The following is a 16,867-nucleotide window of genomic DNA, read 5'->3' on the forward strand; positions in this document are numbered from 1 at the left end:
TCATTGATTGCCCACCCCTCCCCAAAACATTATTCAATGCCTTGGACCCGAAGTAGTGACTATATTTCAGACGATGAAGTATTGCATTCATGGCTTTGATACTCCTCCATTGCACAACGATCGTGTGCGATCTGTCTGTCCAAGTGAACACATCGTTGTGCTGCCCAGTAACACTTCTTCATGTGAGGTCATCCAAGACCTCCAGCTCTAAAAGGGGGAAGTGGAAAACAGTCTGTTTGATCGGGAGGTCTTTCCCTTTCGAAATAAAGCTGGTGAGCAGACCGTTTCTTTTATTAAAGACGTTAGATGAAGCTTCTCTCTCTGAAAGGAATTACTTCAGCAATTTGGCAATGAAGCCCTTTATCTACTTCGCCAAAGTCAGATGAACTCGTAGATCCCATCTTTAAAGGAATATTTCAGGAGTTTTATCTCCTTACCAAGAGTCAGATGAATTTGTGGATACCATCTGTAAGTCTCTGTGTTCAGTATGAAGGAAGTTAGAGGTAGAAAAGTTGTGTTTTTCTTTTACTATAACCTTCTGGAATGGAATCAGTCGGCCAATCGTCTGCTTAGATTTACCTTCCAAAAGAGGACCCGGCATCATAATGAGTTATGTTGTTTTGTCGTTTCAATTACGGTCTCCTGAATGAACACACCTTGTTTTATATAGCAGAAACCCACAGAGTAGCTAGGAGGGGGATGGAGTCAAACCTGGTTTTAGACAGCAGAAACCCACAGAGTAACTAGGTGGGGGATGGAATCAAACCTGGTTTTAGTTAACAGACTCCCACAGAGTAGCTAGGAGGGGGATGGAATCAACCCTGGTTTTAGTTAACAGACTCCCACAGAGTAACTAGGAGGGGGATGGAGTCAAACCTGGTTTTAGTTAACAGACTCCCACAGAGTAGCTAGGAGGGGGATGGAGTCAAACCTGGTTTTAGTTAACAGACTCCCACAGAGTAACTAGGAGGGGGATGGAATCAACCCTGGTTTTAGTTAACAGACTCCCACAGAGTAGCTAGGAGGGGGATGGAATCAACCCTGGTTTTAGTTAACAGACTCCCACAGAGTAACTAGGAGGGGGATGGAGTCAAACCTGGTTTTAGTTAACAGACTCCCACAGAGTAACTAGGAGGGGGATGGAATCAAACCTGGTTTTAGTTAACAGACTCCCACAGAGTAACTAGGTGGGGGATGGAGTCAACCCTGGTTTTAGTTAACAGACTCCCACAGAGTAACTAGGAGGGGGATGGAATCAAATCTGGTTTTAGACAGCAGAAACCCACAGAGTAGCTAGGAGGGGGATGGAGTCAAACCTGGTTTTAGACAGCAGAAACCCACAGAGTAGCTAGGAGGGGAATGGAGTCAAACCTGGTTTTAGACAGCAGAAACATCCACAGAGTAGCTAGGAGGGGGATGGAGTCAAACCTGGTTTTAGTTAACAGACTCCCACAGAGTAGCTAGGAGGGGGATGGAATCAACCCTGGTTTTAGTTAACAGACTCCCACAGAGTAGCTAGGAGGGGGATGGAATCAACCCTGGTTTTAGTTAACAGACTCCCACAGAGTAACTAGGAGGGGGATGGAGTCAAACCTGGTTTTAGTTAACAGACTCCCACAGAGTAACTAGGAGGGGGATAGAATCAACCCTGGTTTTAGTTAACAGACTCCCACAGAGTAGCTAGGAGGGGGATGGCATCAATCCAAAGTGGCAGTGTGTTCTGTTTATTCACTTGTCCGTCAGAAATTAGCTTTAGAACTTTATTGTCCATGTGATGTGGACAACATGATTAACTAAACACAACAAACAACATTAAAATGAAAAACTTTATTGTCCATGTAATGTGGACAACATGATTAACTAAACACAACAAACAACATTAAAAATGAAAAACTTTATTGTCCATGTGATGTGGACAACATGATTAACTAAACACAACAAACAACATTAAAATGTACCCGTGCTTCAGACCTGCTTGTCTCCCATCCAGTATTACTGAAGCAGACCTGCTTGTCTCTTATCTGGAGTATTACTGAAGCAGACCTGCTAGTCTCCCATCCAGTATTACTGAAGCAGACCTGCTTGTCTCCCATCCAGTATTACTGAAGCAGACCTGCTTGTCTCCCATCCAGTATTACTGAAGCAGACCTGCTTGTCTCCCATCCAGTATTACTGAAGCAGACCTGCTTGTCTCCCATCCAGTATTACTGAATCAGACCTGCTCGTATCCCATTCAGTATTACTGAAGCAGACCTGCTAGTCTCCCATCCAGTATTACTGAAGCAGACCTGCTTGTCTCCCATCCAGTATTACTGAAGCAGACCTGCTAGTCTCCCATCCAGTATTACTGAAGCAGACCTGCTTGTCTCCTATCTGAAGCAGGGGTATTACTGAAGCAGACCTGCTTGTCTCCCATCCAGTATTTTACTGAAGCAGACCTGCTTGTCTCTCTGGGGTATTACAGACCTGTATTACTGAAGCAGTCTCCCATCCAGTATTACTGAAGCAGACCTGCTTGTCTCATCCAGTATTCTGAAGCAGACCTGCTTGTCTGAAGCAGACCCATCCAGTATTACTGAAGCAGACTGCTGTCTCCCTTGTATTACTGAAGCAGACCTGCATCCTATCAGTATTACTGAAGCAGACCTGCTAGTCTCCCTGAAGCAGACCTGCTTGTCTCCCATCCAGTATTACTGAAGCAGACCTGCTTGTCTCCCATCCAGTATTATCCCTGAAGCAGACCTGCTTGTCTCTCCAGTATTACTCTGCTTGTCTCCCATCCAGTATTACTGAAGCAGACCTGCTAGTATCCCATCCAGTCTGAAGCAGACCTGCTAGTCTCATCCAGTATTACTGAAGCAGACCTGCTACTGAAGCAGTCTCCCATCCAGTATTACTGAAGCAGACCTCCAGTATTACTTGTCTCCCATCCAGTATTACTGAAGCAGACCTGCTTGTCTCCAGTATCTGAAGCAGACCTGCTAGTCTCCCATCCAGTATTACTGAAGCAGACCTGCTTGTCTCCCCAGTATTACTGAAGCAGACCTGGTATCCCATCCAGTATTACTGAAGCAGACCTGTCTCCCTCCAGTCTGAAGCAGACCTGCTATCCAGTATTACTGAAGCAGACAGTATTACTGAAGCAGACCTGCTGTCTCCCATCCAGTATTACTGAAGCAGACCTGCTTGTCTCTATCATGTATTACTGAAGCAGATCCAGTATCTGAAGCAGGTGTATTACTGAAGCAGACCTGCTCAGTCTCCCATCCAGTATTTACTGAAGCAGACCTGCTTGTCTCCCATCCAGTATTACTGAAGCAGACCTGCTTGTCTCCCATCTGAAGCAGACCTGCTTGTCTCCCATCAGTATTACTGAAGCAGACCTGCTTGTCTCCCATCAGTATTACTGAAGCAGACCTGCTTGTCCCATCCAGTATTACTGAAGCAGACCTGCTTGTCTCCCATCCAGTATTACTGAAGCAGACCTGCTTGTCTCCCATCCAGTATTACTGAAGCAGACCTTGCTCTGGTGTATTACTGAAGCAGACCTGCTTGTCTCCCATCCAGAGTATTACTGAAGCAGACCTGCTTGTCTCCCATCCAGTATTACTGAAGCAGACCTGCATCCCATGCTAGTTGTTGATAATACTAGTCGTATTAGCAACCCCATCCAGTATTACTGAAGTCAGACCTGCTAGTTGGTGTCTCCCATCCAGTATTACTGAAGCAGACCTGCTGCATCCCATCTCCCATCCAGTTTATTACTGAAGCAGACCTGCTGCTAGTTGATGATAATTCTATTCCCATCCAGTATTACTGAAGCAGACCTGCTGATAATCCTAGTCTCCCATCCAGTATTAACTAGTCATATTAGCAGCCCATGCTAGTTGATGATAAAGCAGACATGCTGTCTAGTTGATGATAATCCCATAGCAGCCCCAGTATTACTGAAGCAGACCTAGTCATATTAGTCTGAAAACCCTAGTCCATCCCCAGTATTATCCTAGTCATATTAGTAACCCATGCAGACCTGATAATCCTAGTCTCCCATCCAGTATTAATCCTAGTCATAAGCAGACCTGCTTGTCTCTCCATAAACCATCTTTGTTTGCTGTGTATTACTAAACTAGCTAAAGCTAAACTGCCTGATCTGCATAGTCATTGCTTTAAAAATAATAATAATAATAATGTGCCATCCATTATTAAAACACAGATTAAACACAATACACCAATATACACTGTATATACAGTCGGAAAGCAGACCTGAATTTTTTCACAATTCCTGTCTCCCATCCATTATTATATGAAATGTCAGAATAATAGTAGAGATAATGACCTGATTTCTTTGTCTCCCAGTTGGTCAGAAGTTTACATCCAGTATTACTGAAGCAAAGTAGCCTTCCACAAGCTTCCAATGCTTTTCAGTTCAACCCGTATTTTATGACTGCTTGAGGTCAGGGCTTTGTGATGGCCACTCCAATACCTTGACTTTTTTTGTCTTTAAGCCATTTTCCCATGCCAGTATTTACTGACAAAAGCTTCAACTACCTGCCTGATGTCTTGAGATGTTGTTTCAATATATCCACATTTCCTCATGATGCCATCTAAAAATGCAGCAAAGCACCCCCACCACCATGATATTTGCAAGCCTCTTTTCCTCCAAACATACGATGGTGGCCAAACAGTTCTATTTTTGTTTTGCAGAAATTTCTCAAAAATATGATATTTGTCCCTATGTGCAGTTGCAAACTGTAGTCTGGCTTTTATGGCAGTTTTGGAGCAGTGACTTCTTCCTTGCTGAGTGGCCTTTCAGGTTATGTCGATATAGGACTCGTTTTACTGTGGAAAAATATACTTTTGTGCCTGTTTTCTCCAGCATCTTCACAAGGTCCTTTGCTGTTGTTCTGGGATTGATTTGTACTTTTTGCAGCAAAGTACGTTCATCTCTAAGAGACAGAACACGTCTCCTTCCTGAGCGGTATGACGGCTGCGTGGTCCCATGGTGTTTATACTTGTGTACTATAGTTTGTACAGGTGAAAGTGGTACCTTCAGGCGTTTGGAAATTGCTCCCAAGGATGAACCAGACTTGTGAGGCACTGAGTTTGAAGGTAGGCCTTTAAATACATCCACAGGTACACCTACGAATGACTCAAATTATTCAATTAGCCTATCAGAAGCTTCTAAAGCCATGACATAATTTTCTGGAATTTTCCAAGCTGTATAAAGGCACAGTTAACTTAGTGTTTGTAAACTTCTGACCCACTGGAATTGTGATACAGTGAATTATAAGTGAAATAATCTGTCTGTAAACAATTGTTGGAAAAATTACTTGTGTCATGCACGAAGTAGATGTCCTAACCGACTTGCCAAAACTATAGTTTGTTAACAAACAAGACATGTGGAGTGGTAGAAAACTGAGTTTTAATGACTCCAACCTATGTAAAGTTCGACTTCAACTGTACATATACATTAGGATACAAAAACACAGTCATGGTAAGCACAAATAAAACATTACAATTCACCCAGAAAAAAAAACTGTTTCATTCATCCACAAATAAATCCACAATCAATACTTTAAATTGACCAAACGACACCAGAACATCAACGTACTGAAGGGAACCTATAGTGATGAAGGCTGCACCCTATTCCCTATTAAGTGCACTAAGTGACGTAAGGTGCCATGGGATCTTTAATGACCTCAGAAAGTCAGGACACCCGTTTATCGTCCCATCTGAAAGACGGCACCCTACACAGGGCAGTGGGATAATGCTTTAGACCAGAGGAAAGAGTATTACTTCCAACATATTATAGCCTGGTCTCCTACTGACCCTCCAACACCACTTCCGGCAGCATCTGGTCTCCCATCCAGGGACTGACCAGGACCAACCCTTCTTAGCTTCAGAAGCAAGCCAGCAGTGGTATGCAGGGTGGTATGCAGGGTGGTGCGCAGGGTGGTATGCAGGGTGGTATGCAATGATAAGTTAATACATTTAGGGTGCAGCATACGCAGGGTGGTATGCAGCATAGTTATGTTTGATATTCCCCATATCATTTATACTACTCTGAATGTTGTAGCTATCAATTGTCCCATTGACAATCAAACATTAGCAAATGTATTTCATTTCAAACTGAACATTTCTCTAGTAAAACCCCGTAGGTTGTTTATCGTTTAAATGAAGGATATATCAACAAATGTCCACGCGATAAGTTTGGTCAGTGGCAATCATTGTTGGTTTATAGTCCCAGCTCTAACACAGATGCAGGAGCTTAATTTGACCCAGTTTCTCACAGCAGGAAAATAATCCTGCAGCAACAGGAAATGTTTAATTATTATATGGATTATAATGAATTCACTTTTTTTTTGTAGGGGTTTGATAAAGTCTACATGTTCTAAGTGGAAATTACAAACTTTAGAAACCTTTTAGAATCTAGAATGCACTCACATTTCGTGCAACACCAGGAGGATCAAATTAAGATCCTACACCTGTATGTAGGGAATAGGGTTCCATTTTGGATGCAGATCTATAGTGATTATCAAATCAAATCAAATCAAATGTTATTTGGTCACATACACATGGTTAGCAGATGTTAATGGTCACATGGTTAGCAGATGTTAATGGTCACACGGTTAGCAGATGTTAATGGTCACATGGTTAGCAGATGTTAATGGTCACATGGTTAGCAGATGTTATTGGTCACACGGTTAGCAGATGTTAATGGTCACATGGTTAGCAGATGTTAATGGTCACACGGTTAGCAGATGTTAATGGTCACATGGTTAGCAGATGTTAATGGTCACATGGTTAGCAGATGTTAATGGCCACATACACATGGTTAGCAGATGTTAATGGTCACACGGTTAGCGGTTAGCAGATGTTAATGGTCACATGGTAAGCAGATGTTAATGGTCACATGGTTAGCAGATGTTAATGGTCACATGGTTAGCAGATGTTATTGGTCACACGGTTAGCAGATGTTAATGGTCACATGGTTAGCAGATGTTAATGGTCACACGGTTAGCAGATGTTAATGGTCACATGGTTAGCAGATGTTAATGGTCACACGGTTAGCAGATGTTAATGGTCACATGGTTAGCAGATGTTAATGGTCTCATGGTTAGCAGATGTTAATGGTCACATGGTTAGCAGATGTTAATGGTCACATGGTTAGCAGATGTTAATGGTCTCATGGTTAGCAGATGTTAATGGTCACATGGTTAGCAGATGTTAATGGTCACATACACACGGTTAACAATGTTAATGGTCACGTGGTTAGCAGATGTTAATGGTCACATGGTTAGCAGATGTTAATGGTCACATGGTTAGCAGATGTTAATGGTCACATGGTTAGCAGATGTTAATGGTCACATGGTTAGCAGATGTTAGTGGTCACATACAGCAGACGGTTAGCAGATGTTAATGGTCACGTGGTTAGCAGATGTTAATTGTCACATGGTTAGCAGATGTTAATGGTCACATACACACGGTTAGCAGATGTTAATGGTCACATGGTTACCAGATGTTAATGGTCACATGGTTAGCAGATGTTAATGGTCACATGGTTAGCAGATGTTAATGGTCACACGGTTAGCAGATGTCAGTGCGTCAGTGTTAGCGAAATGCTTGTGCTTCTAATTCCGACAATGCAGTAATATGGTCACAGTAATCTAGCTAACAATTCCAAAACTACTACCTTATAGACACAAGTGTAAAGGGATAAAGAATATGGTCACATATATGATGGTCACATGGTTAGCAGATGTTAATGGAGTTGATGGTCACAGAGGTTAGGCAGATGTTAGGAGATGGTACATATGAGTTAGCAGTATATAATATACATATGAGATAAATAATGTAGGGTATGTAAACATTATATTAAGTAGCATTGTTATGGCAGGATTGAGAGTTGTATGTTAATAGCACAGGAAGAGACAGGGATCATCACCAAGTCTGCTTCACCTGAGGAGGAGGAGATGAACAGCGAAGTCGCGGTTTCTGTGAATTTGTCACGGCGTCTGTCTCTGTGTGGGAGTAGATGTGAAGAGGACATCATCTGTAAAATATTGATGAGTTTGAAATTGCAGTGAACTAGATGTTATGGTCAATGGTTAGCAGATGTTATTGGTCACATGGTTGCAGATGTTAATGGTCACATGGTTAGCAGATGTTAATGGTCAATACGGTTAGCAGATGTTAATGGTCACATAGCATGGTCAGGTTAGAAATCATGTTGTGGGTTTATATACTGGTTAGCAGACAGTCCTGACTGGTTGTTGTGGTAGATACAGGTTAGCAGATGTTAATTAATGGTCACGTGGTTCAGTGGTTGTCTGTAGACTACCCCAGTTTGGTCCTTGGTGTGGTAGATAATGGTCACAGGTTGGTTGTAGACTACCCCTGTTCATCCTTGGTGTGGTAGATACAGGTTGGTTGTTCTGTCAGACTACCCTGTTCGCAGATGGTGTGGTCAGATACAGGTTGGTTAATGGTCTGTTAGACTACCCCTGTTTGGTCCATGGTTGTGTTAAGATACAGGCTGCAGATGTCTGTAGCTACCCCTGTTCGCCTGGTGTGGTAGATACAGGCTGGTTGTCTTAGACTACCCCTGTTCGACAATGCAGTGGTAGATACAGGCTGGTTGTCCAAGACTACCCTGTTCGTCCTTGGTTTGGTAGATACAGAATATGTCTGTAGACTACCCCTGGTACGTCCTTGGTGTGGTAGATACAGGCTGGTTGTACAGTATAGACTACCCTGTGAGATAAATAATGGTGTATGTAGATACAGGCATTGGTTGGCAGACAACTCAGTTGTTGGCACAGGAAGAGACCACATCCTGGTCGCTTCCCTGGTGTGGTAGATACAGGCTGGTTGTCTGTAGACTACGCGTCTGTCCTGTGTGGGAGTAGTACACCTTGGACATCATCTGTAAAATATTGTGAGTTTGAAATTGCAGTGAACTAGATTAGGGGCCAATGGTTGATACTGAGCTCCCTGTTCGCATGGCTCAGGTAGATACAGGCTGTGGGTTTGTAGACTACCCTCTGTCCGTCCTTGGTGTGGTAGATACAGGCTGGTTGTCTGTAGACTACCCCTGTTCGTCCTTGGTGTGGTAGATACAGGCTGGTTGTCTGTAGACTACCCCTGTCCGTCCTGGTGTGGTAGATACAGGCTGGTTGTCTGTAGACTACCCCTGTTCGTCCTTGGTGTGGTAGATACAGGCTGGTTGTCTGTAGACTACCCCTGTTCGTCCTTGGTGTGGTAGATACAGGCTGGTTGTCTGTAGACTACCCTGTTCGTCCTTGGTGTGGTAGATACAGGCTGGTTGTCTGTAGACTACCCCTGTTCGTCCTTGGTGTGGTAGATACAGGCTGGTTGTCTGTAGACTACCCCTGTCCGTCCTTGGTGTGGTAGATACAGGCTGGTTGTCTGTAGACTACCCCTGTTCGTCCTTGGTGTGGTAGATACAGGCTGGTTGTCTGTAGACTACCCCTGTTCGTCCTTGGTATGGTAGATACAGGCTGGTTGTCTGTAGACTACCCCTGTTCGTCCTTGGTGTGGTAGATACAGGCTGGTTGTCTGTAGACACCCCTGTTCAGTGGTGGTAGTACAGGCTGTAGACTACCCCTGTTCGTCCTTGGTGTGGTAGATACAGGCTGGTTGTCTGTAGACTACCCCTGTTCGTCCTTGGTGTGGTAGATACAGGCTGGTTGTCTGTAGACTACCCCTGTTCGTCCTTGGTGTGGTAGATACAGGCTGGTTGTCTGTAGACTACCCTGTTCGTCCTTGGTGTGGTAGATACAGGCTGGTTGTCTGTAGACTACCCCTGTTCGTCCTTGGTGTGGTAGATACAGGCTGGTTGTCTGTAGACTACCCCTGTCCGTCCTTGGTGTGGTAGATACAGGCTGGTTGTCTGTAGACTACCCCTGTTCGTCCTTGGTGTGGTAGATACAGGCTGGTTGTCTGTAGACTACCCCTGTTCGTCCTTGGTGTGGTAGATACAGGCTGGTTGTCTGTAGACTACCCCTGTTCGTCCTTGGTGTGGTAGATACAGGCTGGTTGTCTGTAGACTACCCCTGTTCGTCCTGGTGTGGTAGATACAGGCTGGTTGTCTGTAGACTACCCCTGTTCGTCCTTGGTGTGGTAGATACAGGCTGGTTGTCTGTAGACTACCCCTGTTCGTCCTTGGTGTGGTAGATACAGGCTGGTTGTCTGTAGACTACCCCTGTTCGTCCTTGGTGTGGTAGATACAGGCTGGTTGTCTGTAGACTACCCCTGTTCGTCCTTGGTGTGGTAGATACAGGCTGGTTGTCTGTAGACTACCCCTGTTCGTCCTTGGTGTGGTAGATACAGGCTGGTTGTCTGTAGACTACCCCTGTTCGTCCTTGGTGTGGTAGATACAGGCTGGTTGTCTGTAGACTACCCCTGTCCGTCCTTGGTGTGGTAGATACAGGCTGGTTGTCTGTAGACTACCCCTGTTCGTCCTTGGTGTGGTAGATACAGGCTGGTTGTCTGTAGACTACCCCTGTTCGTCCTTGGTGTGGTAGATACAGGCTGGTTGTCTGTAGACTACCCCTGTTCGTCCTTGGTGTGGTAGATACAGGCTGGTTGTCTGTAGACTACCCCTGTTCGTCCTTGGTGTGGTAGATACAGGCTGGTTGTCTGTAGACTACCCCTGTTCGTCCTTGGTGTGGTAGATACAGGCTGGTTGTCTGTAGACTACCCCTGTTCGTCCTTGGTGTGGTAGATACAGGCTGGTTGTCTGTAGACTACCCCTGTTCGTCCTTGGTGTGGTAGATACAGGCTGGTTGTCTGTAGACTACCCCTGTCCGTCCTTGGTGTGGTAGATACAGGCTGGTTGTCTGTAGACTACCCCTGTTCGTCCTTGGTGTGGTAGATACAGGCTGGTTGTCTGTAGACTACCCCTGTCCGTCCTTGGTGTGGTAGATACAGGCTGGTTGTCTGTAGACTACCCCTGTTCGTCCTTGGTGTGGTAGATACAGGCTGGTTGTCTGTAGACTACCCTGTTCGGCCTATTCCCCTAGTAGATACAGGCTGGTTGTCTGTAGACTACCCCTGTCCGTCCTTGGTGTGGTAGATACAGGCTGGTTGTCTGTAGACTACCCTGTTCGTCCTGGTGTGGTAGATACAGGCTGGTTGTCTGTGTTTACCCTGGGTTTCTCCTGTAGTTTTCCTAGGCTGGTTGTCCTGTAGTCCCCTATGTAGTCTCCTGCAGGTTTCCTGTAGTACAGGCTGGTTTCTGTATCTCCCTGTGGTCCTGGTAGATACAGGCTGGTTGTCCCTCAGGTACCCCTGTCCGTCCCTGACAGGTTTGTTTATGACTGAAGGGGTTTCTGTAGGCACCCCTAGTCTCCCTTGGTTTCCATGTGTTCCCTGTGGGTTTCCCTATGTAGTTTCCTTGTGTAGTCTCCTATGTAGTCTCCCTGTGGGTTTGGGTTTCCCTGTGGGTTTTGGTTCCCTGTAGGTTTCCTATAGGTTTCCTGTGATCTTCCCTGTGAGTTTCCCTTAGGTTTCCCTGTGGGTTTCCCTGTGGGTTTCTCTGTGGGTTTCCCTGTGGGTTTCCTGTAGGTTTCCTGTAGGTTTCCCTGTGGTTTCCCTGTAGGTTTCCCTGTGGGTTTTCCTGTAGGTTTCCCTGTGGGTTTCCCTGTGGTTTCCTGTGGGTTTCCCTGTAGGTTTCCCTGTGGGTTTCTGTGGGTTACCCCTGTGGGTTTCCCTGTAGGTTTCCTGTGGGTTTCCCTGTAGGTTTCCCTGTGGGTTTCCTGTGGGTTTCCTGTGGGTTTCCCTGTGAGGTTTCCCTATGGGTTTCCCTGTGGGTTTCTATGGGTTTCCCTATGGGTTTCCCTGTGGGTTTCTGTAGGTTTCCTGTGGGTTTCCTTTAGGTTTCCCTGTGGGTTTCCTGTAGGTTTCTCTGTGGGTTTCCCTGTGGGTTTCCCTGTGGGTTTCCCTGTAGGTTTCCTGTGGGTTTCCCTGTGGGGTTTCCCTGTGGGTTTCCTGTAGGTTTCCCTGTGGGTTTCCTGTGGGTTTCCCTGTGGGTTTCCCTGGGTTTCTCTGTGGGTTTCCTGTGGGTTTCCTGTGGGTTTCCTATAGGTTTCCCTGTGGGTTTCCCTGTGGGTTTCCCTGTGGGTTTCCTGTAGGTTTCCCTGTGGGTTTCCCTGTGGGTTTCCCTGTGGGTTTCCCTGTAGGTTTCCCTGTGAGTTTCCTGTGGGTTTCCCTGTAGGTTTCTCCTGTGGGTTTCCCTGTGGGTTTCCTGTGGGTTTCCTGCAGGTTTCTCTGTGGGGTTTCCTGTAGGTTTCATGTGGGTTTCCCTATGGGTTTCCCTGTGAGTTTCCTGTGAGTTTCCCTGTGAGTTTCCCTGTAGGTTTCCCTGTGGGTTTCCTGTGGGTTTCTCTATGGGTTTCCTGTGGGTTTCCCTGTGGTTTCCCTGTAGGTTTCCCTGTAGGTTTCCTGTGGGTTTCCCTGTGGGTTTCCTGTAGGTTTCCTGTGGGTTTCCTGTAGGTTTCCTGTGAGTTTCCCTATAGGTTTCCTGTGGGTTTCCTGTGGGTTTCCCTGTGGGTTTCCCTTGGAATTCCCTGTAGGTTTCCTGTGGGTTTCCCAAACGGTTTCCCTATGGGTTTCCCTGTGAGTTTCCCTGTGGGTTTCCCTGTGGTTTTCCTATGGGTTTTGAGGTTTCCCTCTGGTTTCACTGAGGTTTAGCTGGGAATACTGGTTTCCCAGGCATGGGTTTCAACCAGGCAGTTTTGACCTCCCTAGGTTTCACTGTGGGATCAGTTTCCCAGGCAGTATTGACCTCCTACACAGGGATCAACCAGGCAGTGGGTTGACCTGGGTTTCCACAGGATCAACCAGGCAGTATTGACCTCCTACACAGGGTTTTCCCTGGTCTCCCTATTGACCTCCTCAACAGGGATCAACCAGGCAGTATTGACCTCCTACACAGGGATCAACCAGGCAGTATTGACCTCCTACACAGGGATCAACCAGGCAGTATTGACCTCCTACACAGGGATCAACCAGGCAGTATTGACCTCCTCCACAGGGATCAACCAGGCAGTATTGACCTCCTCCACAGGGATCAACCAGGCAGTATTGACCTCCTACACAGGGATCAACCAGGCAGTATTGACCTCCTACACAGGGACCAACCAGGCAGTATTGACCTCCTACACAGGGATCAACCAGGCAGTATTGACCTCCTACACAGGGATCAACCAGGCAGTATTGACCTCCTACACAGGGATCAACCAGGCAGTATTGACCTCCTACACAGGGATCAACCAGGCAGTATTGACCTCCTACACAGGGATCAACCAGGCAGTATTGACCTCCTACACAGGGATCAACCAGGCAGTATTGACCTCCTACACAGGGATCAACCAGGCAGTATTGACCTCCTACACAGGGATCAACCAGGCAGTATTGACCTCCTACACAGGGATCAACCAGGCAGTATTGACCTCCTACACAGGGATCAACCAGGCAGTATTGACCTCCTACACAGGGATCAACCAGGCAGTATTGACCTCCTACACAGGGATCAACCAGGCAGTATTGACCTCCTACACAGGGATCAACCAGGCAGTATTGACCTCCTACACAGGGATCAACCAGGCAGTATTGACCTCCTACACAGGGATCAACCAGGCAGTATTGACCTCCTCCACAGGGATCAACCAGGCAGTATTGACCTCCTACACAGGGATCAACCAGGCAGTATTGACCTCCTCCACAGGGATCAACCAGGCAGTATTGACCTCCTACACAGGGATCAACCAGGCAGTATTGACCTCCTACACAGGGATCAACCAGGCAGTATTGACCTCCTACACAGGGATCAACCAGGCAGTATTGACCTCCTACACAGTGACCAACCAGGCAGTATTGACCTCCTACACAGGGATCAACCAGGCAGTATTGACCTCCTACACAGGGATCAACCAGGCAGTATTGACCTCCTACACAGGGGGATCAACCAGGCAGTATTGACCTCCTACACAGGGATCAACCAGGCAGTATTGACCTCCTACACAGGGATCAACCAGGCAGTATTGACCTCCTACACAGGGATCAACCAGGCAGTATTGACCTCCTACACAGGGATCAACCAGGCAGTATTGACCTCCTACACAGGGATCAACCAGGCAGTATTGACCTCCTACACAGGGATCAACCAGGCAGTATTGACCTCCTACACAGGGATCAACCAATTGACCTCCTACACAGGGATCAACCAGGCAGTATTGACCTCCTACACAGGGATCAACCAGGCAGTATTGACCTCCTACACAGGGATCAACCAGGCAGTATTGACCTCCTACACAGGGATCAACCAGGCATCATTGACTCCCCTTCACAGTTGACCAACCAGGCAGTATTGATTCAGGGAACATTCCCATTGACATCCATCACGTGTTCCATTGTTGAGTCATTTCTATTCAGGGAACATTCCCAGTATTGACCTCCTCACGGGACCAACCCATTGTTGAGTCATTTCTATTCAGGGAACATTCCCATTGACATCATCACGTGTTCCATTGTTGAGTCATTTCTATTCAGGGAACACCATGGCACGTGTCCATTTGTTGAGTCATTTCTATTCAGGAACATTCCCATGACATCATCACGTGTTCCATTGTTGAGTCATTCTATTCAGGGAACATTCCCATGATCCTATTCATTCTAATTCCTCCACAGGGTTCATTCAGGGAAGTCATTTCTATTCAGGGAACATTCCCATGACATCATCACGTGTTCCATTGTTGAGTCATTTCTATTCAGGAACATTCCCATGACATCATCACGTGTTCCATTGTTGAGTCATTTCTATTCAGGAACATTCCCATGACATCATCACTTGTTCCGTTGTTGAGTCATTTCTATTCAGGAACATTCCCATGACATCATCATGTGTTCCATTGTTGAGTCATTTCTATTCTGGAACATTCCCATGACATCATCACGTGTTCCATTGTTGAGTCATTTCTATTCAGGGAACATTCCCATGACATCATCACTTGTTCCGTTGTTGAGTCATTTCTATTCAGGGAACATTCCCATGACGTGTTCCATTGTTGAGTCATTTCTATTCTGGAACATTCCCATGACATCATCACGTGTTCCATTGTTGAGTCATTTCTATTCAGGAACATTCCCATGACATCATCACGTGTTCCATTGTTGAGTCATTTCTATTCAGGGAACATTCCCATGACATCATCACGTGTTCCATTGTTGAGTCATTTCTATTCAGGGAACATTCCCATGACATCATCACGTGTTCCATTGTTGAGTCATTTCTATTCAGGGAACATTCCCATGACGTGTTCCATTGTTGAGTCATTTCTATTCTGGAACATTCTATTCTGGAACATGACATCATCACGTGTTCCATTGTTGAGTCATTTCTATTCAGGGAACATTCCCATGACATCATCACGTGTTCCATTGTTGAGTCATTTCTATTCTTGAACATTCCCATGACATCATCACGTGTTCCATTGTTGAGTCATTTCTATTCTGGAACATTCCCATGATGTGTTCCGTTGTTGAGTCATTTATATTCAGGGAACATTCCCATGACATCATCACGTGTTCCATTGTTAAAAGGAGAGAATATGTAAAATGTCATTATCATTAGTTCCTGTTATTCTGATATCTGTCATGAAATGAAATGAGTCAGCAACTGGTGACAATAGACAACAGAACAACCGGTAGGATTTGAGTTATCTCTCTAAAGCAACACGTTGTGTCCTTTCAGATGACAAAATAATATATCGTTTTTGTTTTTCATTCCGTGGCTGATGGATGTCTGTTCTGTTTGAACTACACGAGGCCTTACAGCTGTTCATAATGTAACGTGCAGTAGAGGACTTTCAAATATTCATGTAGTGGTGCCTGACTTGCTTTGATCTCTGCTGTAAAGTATATTGCTACGTTCCTATATCCACACTAGCAAATCACTTTGTCCAATACATTGCAATGTGGATAATGGAGAGCCTATGGCTTGGAATCGGTTGTGATCCTATGAGGCTTATAATGAAACCCCTGGGACCAGCAGGAGATCTACAGTAATCGGTTGTGATCCTATGAGGTTTATAATGAAACCCCTTGGACCAGAAGGAGATCAACAGTAATCGGTTGTGATCCTATGAGGTTTATAATGAAACCCCTGGGACCAGCAGGAGATCTACAGTAATCGGTTGTGATCCTATGAGGTTTATAATGAAACCCCTTGGACCAGAAGGAGATCAACAGTAATCGGTTGTGATCCTATGAGGTTTATAATGAAAGGTTTATAATGAAACCCTGGGACCAGAAGGAGATCTACAGTAATCGGTTGTGATCCTATGAGGTTTATAATGAAACCCCTGGGACCAGAAGGAGATCTACAGTAATCGGTTGTGATCCTATGAGGTTTATAATGAAACCCCTGGGACCAGAAGGAGATCTACAGTAATCGGTTGTGATCCTATGAGGTTTATAATGAAACCCTGGGACCAGCAGGAGATCTACAGTAATCGGGTTATGATCCTATGAGGTTTATAATGAAACCCCTGGGACCAGAAGGAGATAATTGGTTACTATGAGGTTTATAAGAAACCCTAATCGGTTATGATCCTATGAGGTTTATAATGAAACCCCTGGGACCAGAAGGAGATCTACAGTAATCGGTTATGATCCTATGAGGTTTATAATGAAACCCCTGGGACCAGCAGGAGATCTACAGTAATCGGTTGTGATCCTATGAGGTTTATAATGAAACCCCTGGGACCAGCAGGAGATCTACAGTAATCGGTTATGATCCTATGAGGTTTATAATGAAACCCCTGGGACCAGCAGGAGATCTACA

This window comes from Oncorhynchus keta, unplaced genomic scaffold (assembly GCF_023373465.1).
Source record: "Oncorhynchus keta strain PuntledgeMale-10-30-2019 unplaced genomic scaffold, Oket_V2 Un_scaffold_4335_pilon_pilon, whole genome shotgun sequence".
Classification (NCBI taxonomy): Eukaryota; Metazoa; Chordata; class Actinopteri; order Salmoniformes; family Salmonidae; genus Oncorhynchus; species Oncorhynchus keta.